The 19,302-nt window shown below is 41.3% G+C and overlaps 1 pseudogene; it reads left to right on the top strand.

Annotated features, from left to right (window-relative positions):
* The window catches only part of LOC122917054, a 41,948-nt pseudogene that overhangs the window by 5,653 nt on the left and 16,993 nt on the right, over nucleotides 1–19,302 (top strand).

The raw sequence follows: 19,302 nt of genomic DNA, 5'->3' as shown, positions 1-19,302 counted from the left end.
TACCCCATTCCCCACCACCTCCCCTCCAGCAACCCCCAGTTTATTTCCTATCATTAAGAATCTCTTATGGTGGGTCACCTGGGTGGCTCAGTGAGTTAAAGCCTCTGCCATTGGCTCAGGTCATGATCTTGGGGTCCTGGGATCGAGCCCTGAATCGGGCTCCCTGCTCAGCAGGGAGCCTGCTTCCCCCTCTCTCTGCCTGCCTCTCTGCCTACTTGTGATCTCTGTCTGTCAAATAAGTAAATAAAATCTTTAAAAAAATCTTATGGTTTGCCTCTCTCTCAATTTCATTTTTCCTTCCCTTCCCCTATTTTCCTCTGTTTTGTGCCTTAAATTCCATGTTATCAGTGAAATCATGTATTTCTTTCTCTGATTGACTTCTCTTAGCATAATACCTTCTGGTTCTATCCACAGTGTTGTAAATGGCAAGATTTCTTTCTTCTTGATAACTGAGTAATATTCCAGCATGTGTAGACACCACATCTTCTTAATTCATTCACCTGTTGATGGACGTCTGTTCTCCTTCTATAGTTTGGCTGTTGTGGACATTGCTGCTATGAACACAGTACAGGTGCCCCTTCAATCACTATCTTTGCATCCTTCAGGTAAATACCTGGTAGAGTAATTGCTGGGTTGAATGGTAGCTCTATTTTTAACTTTTTGAGGAATCTCCATAGTTTTGAAACTTTTGTAATAAAATTTAAAATGAAAGAAATTTCTCTAATTTGACTAGGAGTATTTGCAAAATCCTACTACAAACATCATACCAAATAGTGAAATTTTGACTCCTTTTGAGATCTGAAGTGATACTTGGCTATTTGCTATGACAATTTCTGTTAAAAATTTGGGTAGGGGTTCTAATTCATCACGCAAGGCACTGTTGTGTCTGTTTTTTCTTTTATCTTTATTTCCTTATTCTATTTTTTAAAAAAGATTTTTATTTATTTGACAGACAGAGATCACAAGTAGGCAGAGAGGCAGGCAGAGAGAGAGAGGAGGAAGCAGGCTCCCTGCTGAGCAGAGAGCCCGATGCGGAGCTTGATCCCAGGACCCCGAGATGATGACCTGAGCTGAAGGCAGAGGCTTAGCCCATTGAGTCACCCAGGTGCCCTTCCTTATTTTGAATTAAGTTCTTAATTTCAACACTTGAATAATATTCAACTTTTCAGTTATTTAAACACCATAATTTATTTCTAAATGCTTTTTATTTCCATTGATATCTTGTACCCATGTTATATATATATATACACACACACACACACACACGCACACGCACATATATATGTGTGTGTGTGTGTATTTGTTTTACACACACACACACAATTTGCTTATTTAACCTTTGTTTTAGGAACTGCAGGACTGTTTACCAAAGCAGCTACTCCCTCTAGAAATGTCTGAGGGTTCCAATCTCTCCACCTCTTCACCAACATTCTTTAAAAAAAAAAAAAAGATATATATAGAGAGAGACAGACAGACAGACAGTAGTATGAGCACACAAGCAGGGGGAGCAGCAGGCAGAGGGAGAAGTAAGCTCTCCACTCTGCTGGGAGCCCGATGCGGGGCTCCATCCCAGGGCCCTGGGGTTGTGACCTGAGCTGAAGGCAGATGCTTAACGGACTGAGCCACCCAGGTGTCCCGCCATCACTCACTGTGTCAGTGTTTTTAATTACACGCATCCTAGTGGGTGTGAGGGACATACCATTTTGGTCTTTCATCCCTTTAAAACTGCTCGTGGTTTGTGTCTTTGACCAAGAGGTATTGGTGTCCATCTTTCCGTAGCTTCCATCTTTGTCTCAGGTGACTAGGATTGAGTCCCAATTTTAGCTTTAGCTCTTTTTCTTTTAACAGCCTGCCATTTCCAAAGCTCATTTTCATTAGAGGGGCCAGGTACTCTGCAAACACACTACAGCTAATGTACTGCACTGGTCAGGCCATTTACATCAGCACATCCTTACACAAGCACTGCTTCACTAAGTCACATAACATCCTACGGATCAGCAAGAACTCTGCTCCCATTTTCTCTGGGTGGATAAACTAAGACCCAAGGAAGATAATGTCCATGCCCAAGGTCTTCAAAGTGAATCAAAATTTTTATAACCGCTTTCTAAGTATGGTGTGGTCAGAGAACACGGTATGTAGGCTAATTTTTATACATCTCCCAAATGGCCTTCTCAAGACTGTGTATTCTAATTGTTGATGGCCCAATTCCGCGTACTCATTTGCTTAAATGTATTACCTGGGCTGTTTAAATGTTCTGTATCTTTGCTGATAACATTTGTGTGTTTGGCCAATCAGTAACTGAGAGCAAATGTTCAAAGATCCCAGTATGATAGATGATTTGTCACTTTTCTTGTCAAAGTTCTATCAACTTCTGCTTTGTAGAATCCATGAGCAGGAGGATGGTTAAAATAACTGAGGTTTTCATTTCCTCATATGTAGCCACAAAAATTGAACAAGGCAACCTGTGTGAATATTAAAACCTAATACTGAACAAAAGCCAGATTTATAAAATGCCTCTGGTATGACTTAATAAAGTTGGGACAAATACAATCTGCTAGTAGATGCATACAGGCATAGAATTTTTATATCTTTAAATTCTTGTATCTTTAATGTACATTTTTATTATACTGGAAGACCCTTAACTATTTAAGTCTTAAAAGTCTCTTTCATCTGATAGCAGTATAAGTATACCAAATTTTTTTGGCTAGCATCTGCCTGATCTTTACATAGACTTTGAAACTTTCTATGCCCTTACATTTTAAATTTCTTTTTTTTTAAAATATTTTATTTATTTATTTGACATAGAGAGATTACAAGTAGGCAGAGAAGCAGGCAGAGAGAGAGAGAGGAGGAAGCAGGCTCCCTGCTGAGCAGAGAGCCCGATGCGGGACTCGATCCCAGGACCCTGAGATCATGACCTGAGCCGAAGGCAGCGGCTTAACCCACTGAGCCACCCAGGTGCCCTTAAATTTCTTTTTAAATGCATACAGCTGGATTGTTATCAATATTATCATTACTCAATCTGACAATCTTTTTACCTCTTATGTTTAGTGAATTAGCAATTGATTTTCATATATTTGGACTTATTTTTATCTTAATTCTCTATGTGATTTTTTTGCATATTTTTCCTTTCTTTCCTTTTTTTATATTCAGTTCACTATTTTTCCTGCTTCTGATTTTTTTCCCCTCTAGTTTGGAATTTACATACTCTTAGTGGTTAGCCATGACATTTTAGCATGTACAGGTAATTACCAAAGAAAAGTTAAACAAAAATGCAACAATAAGCTTTTAGCTTTAAAGTTTCATACCTATTTCTATGATTCAATATTTCAAATACTTTTTGGCTTCACTAGACAAATACTATATTACTACTTAGGACACTTATTCATGTATTGTACCTTTCTATATGCCACGCTGTGCTTCTGGAACCACTTCTCTTCTGTAGTACGGTTCCTGGAGTATTTTGATATTATGGTCTGCACTGGGCATTTTATGTTCTATAGGGACAATTGTAAAAACTACATATAGTTGAAACCCACAGGTACTTTCCTATCCATACCTTGTTTTATGTCTTTTGGACACCCAAAAATTCACTCCAATTGTGGGAATCCACAAATATTTGGAATTAAACAGCACCTCTATAAATAATCCATGGGTCAGGAAAGAAATAACTAGGAAAGAATATTACAAATGACTCCAACACATTTGACAACGTAGATAAACTGGGTGAGTCATCGATTACCAACACTGACTTAAGCAAAATTCAATTTCTTATTATAGGTCTACTCAGGTTATTAAATTTTTCCACAAATTTTAAGAAAATTGAATAATCAATCCCTTTGCCCACCACACAAAAATATTTGGAATAAAAATGTAGACTAACAATAAGTGGGCATGATGGATCTTATTAGGACATGAAAATGTCCTGGGGGCGCCTGGGTAGCTCAGTGGGTTAGGTGTCTGCCTTCCACTCAGGTCATGATCAAGTCCCACATGGGGCTCCCTGCTCAGTGGGGCGTCTGCTTCCCCCTCTCCGCTCATGCTCTCAGTCTCTCTCCCTCTCTCAAACAAATAAAATCTTAAATGTTCTAAAACTGAGTTGTGGTCACACCACTTCATGAAGTTACTAAAACCCAGGCAGAGAGGGAGGCTGCCGGCCTGGCGCTCTCCACCTGCTGTCTCCCAGCGTTGACTCCGGCGGTGGCACCGAGGACCGCAAGTGCACCAGCACATTGGGCATGGACTTCTGCTCAGTCACCGGCAAGAGGCTGGAGCGGCCCCCAGGAAGCCCGTGACTTTTCTCCCAGTCTGGTGGCAGCCTATGGAAGCCGGGGCACTGCCTGTCCACATCCCCAGGGGGTTAGTCTAGAAGCGCTGCATCCCAGTGCCCAGGAGGTTTATGGCCTGCTGTTCATCCTCCTGCTCTGCTGTCCCCGCAGCAGAAAGCTGGGGCCCTGTGCCCTCTGATTCTTCTGCCAGGTGCTCCTCCCAGGTAGCATGTGCAGGTGCCAGCTCAGACTCACCCCAAATGTCCCTGGTGCCTCCTGTGCCCTCCACCTATGCTATGGTCTGGCAGTGCCCACGCCCCCTCCGTGAGAATGCTGAGCCTCACTGCTGGGTGCAGGAGGAGAGATTTTGCCGCCTCTGGGAGGAGGAACCTCTACTCTTTGATGCACTTGCATGGAGTGTGTTTATCTGAAAATGGGTTTACCCTGCAGGAAGCAGAAATCACTGCACCCGCACTGGTCAAGAATGGGTTCATTTGTTTAGAAAGGATAGAGTAGGATATAGCTAAATGGTAGGATTAGTATCACTGCTAATACAAAACATAGATACCAATTAACAATAAGCACAATCTGCAAGGTCAACATCATACTTGAAGTCAAGCACTGAATGTTTTTCCCCTTTTCTCCCCCTAAGAACAGGAACAAAAAAAGTTAAGGGTATCCCCTTACTGCTTCTCATTTATATTATACTTAAGTTTCTGGCCAGAAAAAGGGCGGGGGGGTACATATAAAGAGAGGAAAGGGGCACCTGGGTGGCTCAGTGGGTTAAAGCCTCTGCCTTCGGCTCGGGTCGTGATCCCAGGGTCCTGGGATCGAGCCCCGCATTGGGCTCTTTGCTCCACAGGGAGCCTGCTTCCTCCCCTCTCTCTCTGCCTGCCTCTCTGCCTACTTGTGATCTTTGTCTGTCAAATAAATAAATAAAAGCTTAAAATAAATAAATAAATAATGAATCTGAAATCTAGAAAAAAAAAAGAGAGGGAAAGGGTAGCATGGAGGGAGAGAGAAAGAAAGAGAAACCAAAAAAATCCAAGGCATTCAGGTTAGAAAGAAGTAAAATTATTTCTATTTGCAGATGGCATAATCTTGTGTAGAGTAAATCCAAAGGAATTTACTAAACGACTGTGGGAACAGACGATTTCAGCAAGGTTGGAAGATACAAGATTGTGTATAAAAATCAGTTGCGTTTCTTTAACAGTAAGCAACATGCAAATGAAATTAAGAAAACATCTTGTTGACAGCAGCATTGAAAAGAACAAAATACTTAGGAATAAATTAACAAAAGTGTAAAACTTGTATATTATGAACTACAAAATGAAGCTAAAAATTTTAAAGAAAAAAACGATCTTAAACGAACGAAGTTGGAAGACTCATGCTTCCTGATCTCAAACTTACTGTAAAACTATAATCATCGGGACAGTGTGGTGCTGGCATGAAAACAGATCACCGAGATAGTATTGAGTCTCCAAACAGACTCTTACAGTTACAGTCACTTAATTTTGGTGCCATGATAATTCAATGGAGGAATTTCAACAAATGGTTCTAAAATAGAACCAGATATCCACATGCGGAAGAACGAAGTCGGACCCCTACCTCCTACCACCAGTGAGAATAAACTCAGAATAGCTTCTAGACTAGGGGCACCTGGCTGGCTCGGTTGGAAGAGCATGTGACTCTTGACCTTGAGGTTGTGAGTTCAAGCCCCATGTTGGGTGTAGGGATTATGTGAATAAACTTTAAAAATAGGTCATAAACTTAAATGTAAAAGCTAAAGCTCTAGAATTCTTATAAGGAAACACAGGAGTGTTTTGTATCCTTTAGTCAATGGTCAACGGTTTCTTAGACATGACATTGAATCAAGAAAAAAGAGAGATGGGGGAAGAGAGGATAAACAAAATCTGATTTTGTTTATATGGACACAATTATCTGTGTCCATATAATAGATTATTTACTAACAAAAAGAAATGAAATGCTGATGTATTTCATAACCATAGATGAACTGTGAAAACATTACAGTAAGAAGTCTGAAAATAAAAGAGACCACGTATTAAAATTGGGAAGAGGGGCGCCTGGGTGGCTCAGTGGTTAAAGTCTCTGCCTTCGGCTCAGGTCATGATCCCAGAGTCCTGGGATCAAGCCTCACATGGGGCTCTCTGCTCAGCAGGGAGCCTGCCTCCTCCTCCTCTCTCTCTGCCTACTTGTGATCTGTCTGTCAAATAAATAAAAATCTTTAAAAATAATAATAAAATTGGGAAGATGGGGGGGGTAGGACCCTAAGCTTACCTCATCCTATGGATACAACTAGAGAACACCCATATTAGAATAAATAACCCAGAAAATGACCCGAAGACTGGAAGAACAAACTCCACTACTAAAGGCAGGGCAGAGCCACACTGAAGAAGGCAGGAAGGCAGAGATGCAGCCTGGGAGCCAAATGGACCATGGCTATCTGAGCTGCAGAGGGAGCCAGTGGCCCAGAGGAGGATGGAAAACAGACTCACAGGGGAGCCCACAAATAAGGGGGACTGATTCTCTACAGTATTTGCTTGGAAAGTGAGTTCTAAAAACCAGCAGGACTTAAAACCTGGGATTTTTATTGTTGTTCATAAGTTTTTTTAAATTATGTTCAGTTAGCATCATTAGTTTTTGATGTAGTGTTCAATGCTTCAGTAGTTGCGTATAACACCCAGTGCTCATCACAACGGTGCCCTCCTTAATGCCTAGAATTTTAAATGCCAGCAGGCTCAGCTCCCGGAGAGCCCTGACAGCATTCAGAAGTGGAGCCCCCACTCTTAAAGAGACAGCACAACAGACAGCCCCTGCAGATACAGCTTAGAAAAAGCAGTTTGAAAAATGCTAGGGGCAGACAGGAGAGTGATTTGCTCCATTTGGAGTGCTGCCTGGAGAGACAGAGATCATGGGTAGATCCCTCTAGGAAAAAAAACAAAAACAAAAACAAAACAGCTGCCAGGCACCCTTTCTCTCTCCTGCCTCATACCCCCATCCTTTGCATACACAAGAGCCACCCGCAGAAACCAGGGGGATGCTGGACACTCACTACCTAACTTGCTTGCACCAAGCCCCACCTCCCATGATTCAGTGGATTCACCCTTCCCAGTCACATTCCCCTCAGTCCCTGCATTGTGAGCCCCTCCTTCTGGAAAAGCCCTGCCAGCCCATCTCTTGACCGAGGTGTTCTGTAGGACTTTGGTTCTGGCAGCAGTGGGGGCAGGTCTCATTTTGCAGGCAGACCACCTCACACTTCACTGCCCGAATAGGCAAGCAGAGCCTTTGCATACGACTGGACTGAACAAAAAAGGGACCGAGACTCAAGAGCAGAGCATGTGCAACACACACAGGAAACACTCTCTGAAGACCAGGCCCTGGGGAACAGGGCACACGACACTTCAGAACAATACAGAGCCTCTCCTTCCTAAGGGCATTAAGAGCAAGAGAAGCAGCTGATTTGCCTAACACAGAGAGACACAGAAAGTCAGACAAAATGAGGAGACCGAGAAACATCTCCCGAATGAAATAACAGAACCAAACCACAGCAAGAGACAAAAGTGAAACAAATGTATGTAATAGGCGTGATAGAGAACTTAAAGTAATGATCATAAGCATACTCCTTGGACTTGAGAAAAGGGTAGACATCATCAGTGAGACCCTTAGCAAAAAGATTTAAAAAACCCAATCTGAGATGAAGAACACAATTAATGAAATTAAAAATACACTGAATGGAATCAATTGCAGGCTAGAAGAAGCACAGAAATGAATTAATGACCTAGAAGACAGAGTAATGGAAAGTAATCAAGCTGAGCAAATGAGAGGGAAAAATTATGCAAATTGAGAATAGTCTTGGAGAATTCAGTGACTCCATCAAGCATAACAACATTCAGATTAGAGGAATCCTGAAAAAAGAAAAGGGGGGCAGGAAAATTGAAGGCATAATAGCTAAAAACTTTCCTAATGTGGGGAAGGAAACAGATATCGGGATCCAGGAGGCACAGAGATCCCCACCCTCTCCCCCTCTCCCCACTGCCAGTTACTTAGCCCAAGGAGGTCCACACCAAGACATACAGTAATTAAAATGGCAAAAGGTAGTGATAAAGAATTTTAAAAAAAGATTTTATTTATTTAACAGAGATCACAAGTAGGCAGAGAGGCAGGTAGGGAGAGAAGGAAGCAGGCTCTCCGCTGAGCAGAGAGCCTGATGTGGGGCTTGATCCTAGGACCCTGGGATCATGAACTGAGCTGAAGGCAGAGGCTTTAACCCACTGAGCCACCCAGGCACCCCAGTAAAGAATTTTAAAAGCAGCAAAAGACAACTGTTACATACAAGGCAAACCCCGATAAGGCTATTGCTGGATTTTTCAGCAGAAACTTTGCAGGGTGAAAGAAAGTGGTATGATATATTCAAAGTGCTAAAAGGAAAAAAAATCTACAGACAAGAAAACTCTATCCAGCAAGGCTATCATTCAGAATAGAAGGAGAGCTATAGTTTCTCAGATAAAAGTAAAGGAATTCATGATCACTGAATCAGTCCTACAAGAAATATTAAAGGGGATTCTCTGAGTGGAAAGGAAAGACCATAAGTGAGAGTATGAAAAGTAAAAAAACACAAAGGCAGTAAAAATATTTCTATAAAAATCAGTCATGGGATTAGAAGAATGTAAAATAGGACACCATACACCTAGAATGTGAGGAAGAGAGAAGAATGGGTATAAAGTTCGGTGACCATCAACTTCATATAGACTGCTAGATGCAGAAGACATTACACACAAAACTAATAGTAACCACAAATCAAAAACCAGAAGCAGATATATTTAGATCCTTCTCTCTTTTTTATCACTAAAGAAAGCCAATAAACCATCAAAGAGAGCAAGAGAAGAAAGAGTCATAGAAAATTTATAGAAAGAACCACAAAAGTAAGAAAATGATCGTGAATACATATCTATTTAATGCAAATGTCCTCACCATGGTCATCAAAAGACAGTGACAGTGTGGATTAGCATGGAGGACCTGGGGAGTTAGAGAGGAGAAGGGAGTTGGGGGAAATTGGAAGGGGAGGTGAACCATGAGAGACTATGGACTCTGAAAAACAATCTGAGGGATTTGAAGTGGTGGGGGGGTGGGAGGTTGGGGGAACCAGGTGGTGGGTATTAGAGAGGGCACAGATTGCACGGAGCACTGGCTGTGGTGCAAAGATAATGAATACTGTTATGCTGAAAATAAATAAAAAATTAAAAATTTTAAAAATATTAAAAAATAAAACAAACAAACCAAAAAAAACCAAATAAAACCCCCAAAAGCCACCTACATGCTGCCTGTAAGAGACTCCGCAGATTGAAAGTGAGGGGATGGAGAAGTACTTAGCATGCAAATAAGTGCCAAAAGAAATCCACCCAAGTAATACTTATATTAGACAAAATACATTTTAAAAAAGGACTGTAACAAGAACTAAAGAAGAACATTACATAATAAAGGGGACAATCCCACAAGAGGATATAACAATTTAAATACACATGCACCCAATATGGAAAAACCTAAATACAGAAAACAGTTAATAACAAATATAAAGAAACTAACCAATAGTAATACAGTAACAGTAGGGGGGTCTCACACCTCATCTACATTGACGAACAGATCAGCCAAACACAAAACACAAACGGTGGCTTTGAATGACACACGGGAACAGATGGATTTACCTGAAATAAAGCAGAGAAAGAGAAATACCATCTAATCTCACCCATATGTGGGATTTAAGGAACAAATGAGCAAATGGAAGAGACAGAAAGAGAAACCAACAGACTCAACTCCAGAGAAAAACTGATGGTTACCAAATGGGAGGTGGGGGAGGGGGAGGGGAAATAGGGAGAGGGGGTTAAAGAATATACTTAGCATGATGAATAAACTGCCTGAAATAAAACAAAATAAAAATAAATACCAAGAATTGTGAGGACTCACTGAGAGTGTCTGATCTGGAGAAGGCTACTCTTTGCTGACTTAAATAGCTCCCCAGAGATCTTGAGACCCGTGCCCCAGTGTTGGCCAGGCCATTCCCAGTGGGCAGTGCTGTTAAGCCATACAGAGTTTCAGAGGGAGAAGGGTACCTGTTCCTGCACTGGCAAGGCTTCTCCTCATGGACCGTGGTGCAAGCCATGTAAGGGTCCCAGGAACACTAACCCTCAGAGCAGCCCTGCGTTCCTGTCACACTCATGCCCTCATCCACTAGCTATGCACCCCAGCATCAAGGGACCCAAGCTCTCAGCTGGTACCCAGCTTTTACTTGGAAGGACGGACTCCACAGAGAACCAACTTGTAGAAAGGTCCACCTCAACTAAATTTGTACTTTATTCTTATCTACCCTTTGCCTAGACAACAGTATACGTGACCATTGGTTTGTAGTAGGTAATTTCTTTAGTTAGTGGGCTAATAAAGAGATATTCTCTTACATCCTATTGGCTTGTGAGATGTTACAGTTATAATTTATAATTCCTGCAGGAAACCTGTGTTAAATAAATTCTTGGCAAAGACAAAAAAAAGAGAAGACCATGTGTTATGTAATTCCATTTATATGAAATGCCAATAGACAAATGTATAGAAGCAGGAAATAGATTAGTGACTACCTAGGCCTGGCAGGGGTGGTGAGTGGGATGAGAGTTTCTGCTAATTGGTATTTAGGTTTCTTTCTGGGGTGGTGAAAATATTTTTAAAGAAGATTGTGATCATAGTCAAATAACTCTGAATAGGGGTGCCAGGGTGACTCAGTGGGTTTAGCCTCTGCCTTCAGCTCAGGTCATGATCTCAGGGTTCTGGGATCGAGCCCCACATCGGGCTCTCTGCTCAGTGGGGAGCCTGCTTCTCTCAATACATCTGCCCCTCTCCCCACTCATTCTCTTTCTCTCAAATAAAATCTTTTAAAAAAATTTAAACTTAAAATATTTTAAAAACTCAAAATATATGAAATGCCATTGAATTTTACATTTAAATGAGTTCATTTTATGGCATATGAATTATATCTTAAAGCTTTTTATTATTATTTTTTTTTTTTTGAGAGAGAGAGAAAATGGAAGGGCAGAGGGAAGAGCAGGGGAAAGAGAGACTATTAAGTGTGGAGCCCAATGCATGGCTTGATCTCACAATGCTGAAGTCATGACCTGAGCTGAAATCAAGAGTCGGATACTTGACAAGCTCAGTCACTCAGGTGCCCCAGCGTAAAGCTTTTTAAGAAACACATAATTGCTTTTAAAATGTTCGCCAAATTCAAAACATGGCTTACAAGTTTCTATTAATATAAAATTGGGGGTAAATGGTAGAGTAGTAGTAGGGGGACCCTGGGCTTCCCTCATCCCTCAAACACAGCTAGATGAACGTCCAATCACTTGGAGCACCTAGGAAATCGACCTGCGGATTAGGAGAATGATCTGCACAACTAGGGTGAGAGCATGAGTTCTGGGGAGGAGGAGGGCAGAGGCCCAGGAGCTGACAGGGTGGTTCATTATCTGGGTACACACACTGGGAGAGAACGTTCCCTTTCCTGGAGTACATTTGGAAGCGGGTATTGCTTCTCCAAGGACAAAAGACCTGGCAGGCAACGCTGAGCGGCTGTTCATCAGCCAGGGACAGAGGCACATGGAGAACAGGGAAGCTGGATTCTGCTTTTCATGGTGCTTCACTATTGACTCTGGGCACCTGTGCAAGCATGTGACTGTTTTTCTGGGACAAATCAACACCAGACACAGCACAACCAGCTCTTCTCCAGAGGAGGGGAATGGGTCTGCACCATGCCAGGTCCTTTAAGATCTGGAGTTTTGAATACCAGCTGCATACATTCTTGCAGAGGAGCTGTGGCACCAGCGGTTCCGACGGCCCTCGGCAGGGTGAAGGCAGGGACCCGAGAGAGGCCTGGGACACATGAGCAGAGGTTGCTTGCTTTTCTGTGAGGGCTTCCCAAGCACCAATGGGTGGAAGATTCCCCCATCTGGAGATGAGAGATTGGAGCAGAGCTATTTTCCCTGCCACCAACACGGCTGGACTTCAGTGAGCAACACAGCACCCTAGTGGAGGCTGGAACCACTTACACAGAAACCCTCCCCTACTCACCAACGCACCCTGCCCCCATGCCCTGCAGGTGCATCTTTACTAGGGCCACGTCTGACTGTGAACCAGCACAGAGAGCCTCTCCCTCCCCCAGAAGACCCATACAGGCACCTCACATGCACCAAGTCTACTGATCACAGAATGCTCCAAAGCATCCGCTTCAGTTCTGGTGGAAATAGGACCAGGCTTTCTTGCTCTCTCTCTCTTTTTTTTTCCTTCTCTTTCTTTCTTTTTCTTTTTAATAAGGCTTAAAGTTTTTTATCTGTTTTCTTTTCTCTCTCTTTGGATCAGGTAGCTTCCTTTTTTTCCTTTCTTTTTCTATGGAGTCAGGATTATAGTTGTTTGTCTCTTTGTTTTTGTTACTGTTTCTTTTCCTTTTCTCTCTCTCTCTTTTTAAAACAGGCTTATTTTAACAAATCAAAGCACACCGAAAGGCCCAGACATTCTCCATTGTAAGCCAAGAGGAACTCTGCAGAGGACTGACCTATGGGGAAGAGCAGCCAAACATCAGAACACAACAACACCAGAAATACTTCCTGAAGCACCAGACACTGGACAGTGCATGACCCTTTCTTAATATAGCATCACTCTCAGGAGCAAGAAACATAAAATGAGAAGACAGAGGAACTCCTGCCAAAAGAAAGATCAAGAAGAAATCATGGCGAGGGATTTACTCAAAACATAAAAGCAATATATCTGAACAAGAATTTATTTTATATTTTTACTTTTTTTTTTAAAGAGAGAGCACATGCAAGCATGAGTCAGGAAAGAGATGGAGGGGGAAGGAGAGGGACAATCAGTCTCCAAGCTGAGCACAGAGCCAGATGTCTTCCCAGCAGAATTCTACCAAACATTTATAGAAGAGTTAATACCTACCCTTCCGAAAATGTTGCAAAAAAATAGAAAAGGAAGGATACTTCCAAACTCATTCTATGAGGTCACATTACCTTAATCCCTTTGTGTGGTTACACAAAGACTCCACTAAAATTTAGAATTACAGACCAATATCCCTGATGAACATGGATGCAGAAATTCTCAACAAGATACTAGCAAATTGAATCCAATAGTACATTAAAGTAATTATTCACCAAAATTAAGTAGGATTTATTCCTGGGTTGTAGGAGTGGTTCAACATCCACAAATTAATCAGTGTGATACACATTAATAACAGAAGAGACAAGAACCATATGATCCTTTCAATAGATGCAGAAAAAGCATTTGACAAAATACAGTATCCCTTCTTGATAAAAACCCTCCACCACGTAGGGATACAGGGAATGTACCTCAACATCATAAAAGCTGTATACAAAAGACCCACACTGAATACCATCCTCAATGAGGAAAAACTGAGAGCTCTTCCCCTAAGGTCAGGAACATGGCATGTTCACTCTCACCAGTGTTGGTCAACATGGAACTGGAAGTCCTAGCCTCAATCAGACAACAAAAAGAAATAAAAGGCATCCAAATTGGAAATTGGAAAAGAAGAAATCAAACTTCTTTGCAGAAGACATGATATTCTGTAGAAAAACCAGAAAGATTTCAAAAAATTGCTAGAGCAGGAATTCGGCAAAGTGGCAGCATGTAAAAATCAACGCACAGAAGTCAGCTGCATTGCTATACACTAACAATGAAGCAGAAGAAAGAGAAATCAATGAATCAATCCCATTTATGATTGCACCAAAACCCACAAGATACCTAGGAATAAGCCTAACCAGAGGCAAAGAATCTGTACCCTGAAAACTATTGAATGCTTTTGAAAGAAATTGAAGAAGACACAAAGAAATGGAAAAATCTTCTGTGCTCATGGATAGGAAGAAAAAGTATTGTCAAAATGTTGATACCACTGGAAACAATCTATACATTCAACGCAGTATCTCTCAAAATTACATCAGCATTTTTCAGAGTTAGAACAAACAATCCTAAAATTGACATGGAACCACAAAAGACCCAGAATAGCCAAAGTAATGTTGAAAAAGGAAAGCAAAGCTAGAGGCATCATGATTTCAGACTTCAAGCTCTATTTCAAAGCTGCAGCCATTAAGACAGGATGGTACTGGCACAAAAATAGACACATAGGCATGGAACAGAATAAAGAACCCAGAAAGGGACCCATAACAGAAATGGACCATAACACGGTCAACTAATCTGTGACAAAGCAGGAAAGACTATCCAATGACAAAAGGACAATCTCTTCAATAAATGGTACTGGGAAAGTTGGACAGCCAGATGTAGGAGGATGAAACTGGACCATTTTTTTACACCACACACAAAAAATAAATTCAAAATGGATGAAAGACCTAAATGTAAGACAGGAGTCCATCAGAATTCTAGAGGAGAATATAGGCAGCAACCTTTTCAATCTTGGCCACAATAACTTCTTGCTAGACACGTCTCCAAAGGCAAGGGGAACAAAGCAAAATCAACTATTGGGACTTCATCAAGATAAAAAGCTTTGGCACAGCAAAGGAAACAACAAAACTAAAAACAACCTACCGAATGGGAGAAGATATTTGCAAATGACTTATCAGATAAAGGGCTACTACCCACAATCTATAAGGAACTTATCAAACTCAGTACCCAAATAATCCAGTCAAGAAATGGGCAGAAGACATGAATGGACAACATACAAATTGTCAACAGACTCACGAAATAAAAGGTCCACATTATTGGCATCAGGGAAATACAGATCAAAACCACAATGAGATATTAAATGGCTACAAGTTAAGTCAAGAAACAACAAATCTTGGCAAGGATATGGAAAAAGGGGAACCCTCTTACACTGTTGGTAACAACGTAAACTGGTGCAGCCACTCTGGAAAACAGTATGAAGGTTCCTCAAAAAGTTAAAAATAGAGCTACCCTATGACCCGGCAATTGTCCTGCTGGGTATTTACCCAGAGGATACAAACACTGTGATCCAAAAGGGCACCTGCACCGCAGTATTTATAGCAGCAATGTCCACAATAGTCAAACTATGGAAAGAGCCCAGATATCCACTGACAGATGAATGGATAAAGAAGATGTGGTGTGGGCGCCTGGGTGGCTCAGTGGGTTAAGCCGCTGCCTTCTGCTCAGGTCATGATCTCAGGGTCCTGGGATCGAGTCCCGCATCGGGCTCTCTGCTCAGCAGGGAGCCTGCTTCCCTCTCTCTCTCTCTCTCTGCCTGCCTCTCCATCTACTTGTGATTTCTCTCTGTCAAATAAATAAATAAAATCTTTAAAAAAAAAAAAGATGTGGTGTGTGTGTATGTATGTGTGTGTATACACACACACACACACACACACACACACATAATGGAATATTATGTAGCCATCAAAAAGAATGAAATCTTACCATTTGCAATGATATGGATGGAACTACAGGGTGTTACGCTGAGCGAACTAAGTCAATCAGAGAAAGACAATTGTTCTATGCTTTCACTCACGTAAAATTTAAGAAACAAAGCAGAGGCTCATAGGGGAAGGGAGGGAAAGCTACGACGAAATCAGGGAGGGAGACAAACCATCGAGACTTAATTCTAGGAAACAAACTGCGGGTGGCTGGAGGGGAGGAGGCAGGTGAGGGGATGGGTGATGGGCATTAAGGAGGGCACTTGACGGAATAAGCACGGGGTGTTGTATGCAACTGACAAATCACTAAACTCTCCCTCTGAAACTGATTATACACTTAACTGATTATACACTTAATTAATTGAATTTAAATAAAATAAAAAAGAAAGAAGCACCTGCCATAGACAAAAAGTGTTGCTGTTATTATTAGGGGCAGGGGTCCTGCTTAATTCGTGTTGTATTACTCCTTGCACTCGTGATAATTTTGTCACTCACTTGATATTCATCAGAAGCTAATTTCTTTGAGGGCACCCAGGAAACACAGAGTCATTCTTCACTTTGATGGTGAGGTTGCTGAGGATCAGGGGCATGGGGTTGCTGACACTACTCCTAACTCCCCAAGCTCGGCTCAGAACCCAGGCACTTTGACCTTTAGTCCAGAGCTCTTTCATTGCCCCATACTCAGTATTGGGAAATCAAGAGGTAGTCGGGACCAGAGAATTTTTCAGGGGAATGTATAGAGTGGTTCACACTCATCCTTTCTGGTGCTTCCATGACCCAGGAAAGGGAAGTGAGGACGGGGTTTCAGTGGGAAGCAAATGAGAAATACAAATAAGAAATGATGTGGTAAGAGCACGGGGTGGTAGGTACAGCCATTATACGACCGGCTACAAGGAGTTTCTGAAATGCTCTTTTTAACCAAAAACAAGAAATTATCAGTTACCAATATAAACGTTGTCTAAGAGACACAGTTTAAGTGTGTATATCTTAGAAAAAAAGAAGATTTTATTTTAGAGCATGCGCCAAGTGGTTGGGGGTCAGTGGAGAAGGAAAGAATCTCCAGCAGACTCCCCACCTTGGGGCTCGATTCCACAACCCAGGAGCTTATGACCTGAGCTGAAACCAGGGCTCAGAGGCTTACCCAACAGAGCCACTCAGGTGCCCCATAAGTGGGTATTTCTATGATTATAGCATTTAGTGAGTCATTTTTTTTCTTTCCAGGTTTACTGAGGTATAATTGACAAATTTAAAAAGCTGTATATATGGGGTGAACAGTATGATTTAATATATGTACACACTGTGGAAGGATTACTACTATCAAGTTAAATGTACATTACTCACATAGTTACCATTGTGTGTGTGTGTGTGTGTGTGTGTGGTGAGAGCCCTTAGGATCTACTTTCTAAACAACTTCCATGTTTACAATACAGCATTATTAAGTAAGGTCACCCTGCTAAATGTTAGATCCCCAGAACTGATTCATCTCCCATGCCATGTCTGCATAAATGTGCATGAATTCAAATCCAAGTATAGTTAATTAACCATTCCCTTGAAAATTTCCACTTTTAGTGAATTACATCCCATCTTCATGGGGCTGCTGGGAGGTGATGAGGTCAGGAGGGGGATGTTCTCATGAATGGGAGTAGTGCCTTATGAAATATCACCCAGAGAGGTCATGTGAGGACACAGTGAAAAAAACAGTGGTCGATGAGGAAGTAGCCCTTCACAGATCAAAATAGGGTGGTTCCATGATCTTGGACTTCCCAGCTTCCAAAGCTGTGAGAAATAAACATAAATTTAAAAAAAATCTTCAATGAACACTCAACTATTTTGTTGTTGTTACTTGACTTGCATTCTCCCCCTTATGACAGATTCCTTGAAGTGTAATTATTCCATGAAAGAACATGAGTATTTATGACTATTGGTACATATAGCCAAGTGACTTTTCCAAAGAGTTGTGTTAATTAACATGGTCAGCAATACAGGCAGGAAAATAAGCTTCACAGCATCACTGTATATATTGCATACTGTCACTAAAATCTATCTTGCAAAACAATAAAACAAAAATAAATAAATTTTGCTACAAAAAATGACAAAAGAGTACCTCATGGATTCCCTTTAAACTCTTCTGATGATTAGTGAACTTCAACATGTTCCTGCCTGGTCTTTTTTTCTTCATTATGAATTGTTTTTTATTGTGTAGAGCAATCCCATGCATGAAAAGACATTTAGCATTTCTGGCTTCTGGGCAAGAGATAACAACACAACCTTTTAAGTGTTGGTCAGTGGGACAACCAAACCTCACCCACATATTTTCACATACACGTTTATGAGATACCGACCACTGGCGGCTGATCTAGTTTAAGGCCTGGACCAAACACAGGCCTAAGTATCTATTCCAAGCCTTCTTTTTCTTGACTTTTATCATGGTTCCAGTATGACCTTCATGGGCAAGAGGAGGCCTCTCGCGAACAAAGAGTTAATAAGGCACCCCCAAGAAAAAGTGTTGTCTTTGTAACCTCACTGACAGGTTTCTCCTCTGACACCTGGAACAGAGTTTATTCTTGGTCTTCACCTACATTAGAACTGCTCTTGTCAAAAATAAGCACATAGATCAATGGAACAGAATAGGAAACCCAGAGAAAAAACCCCATAATTATATGGTCAATTAATCTTTGACAAAGGAGGGAAGAATATCCAATGGGAAAAGGATAGTCTCTCCAATAAATGGTGTTGGGAAGACTGAACAGCTACATGCAAAAGAATGAAACTAGACCACTGCCTTACAACACACACAAAAATAAACTCAACATGGATTAAAGCTCCAAATGTAAGACCTGAAACCATAAAAATCCTAGAAGAGAGCACAGGTGGTAATTTCTCTGACATCAGTGGTAGCAACTCTTTCCTAGATATGTCTCCTAAGGCAAGGAAATCAAAAGCAAAAATAAACTACTGGGACTCCACCAAAATAAAAGGCTTCTGCAGAGTGAAGGAAACAATCAACAAAACTAAAAGGCAACTACGCAATGGGAGAAGATATATGCAAGTGACATGTCAGATAAAGGGTAAGTATCCAAAGTTCATAAAGAACTTACACGGAAAAAAAAAAAAACCAACTAACACGATGCAACACCAAAAAAACCAAATAATCCAATTAAAAAGTGGACAGAAGAATAGACATTTCTCCAAAGAAGAAATACAGATGACCAACAGTCACATGAAAAGATGCTCAGCATCACTCGGCATCAAGGATAATGCAAATCAAAATTAGAGTGAGATATCACCTCGCACTTGTAAGAATGGCTAAAATCAGTAACACCAGAAACAAGTGTTGGTTAGGATGTGCAGAAAAGGGAACCCTCTTGCACCACTTATGGGAATGCAAATTGGTGCAACCCCTGTGGAAGCAGTACAGAGGTTCTGCAGAAAATTAACAGGATTACCATACGATCTGGTAATTACACTACTAGTTACCCCAAAACTACAGAAACGCCAATTACAAAGGATACATGCACCCATATGTTTATTTAAGCCTAACTGAAATAGCCAAATTAGAAAAGCAGCCTAAGTGTCCACTGATAGAT

Source organism: Neovison vison, chromosome 1 (assembly GCF_020171115.1).
Source record: "Neovison vison isolate M4711 chromosome 1, ASM_NN_V1, whole genome shotgun sequence".
Classification (NCBI taxonomy): domain Eukaryota; kingdom Metazoa; phylum Chordata; class Mammalia; order Carnivora; family Mustelidae; genus Neogale; species Neogale vison.
The sequence above is the reverse complement of the archived record's forward strand: the minus strand, read 5'-3'. Positions and strand labels throughout refer to the sequence as shown.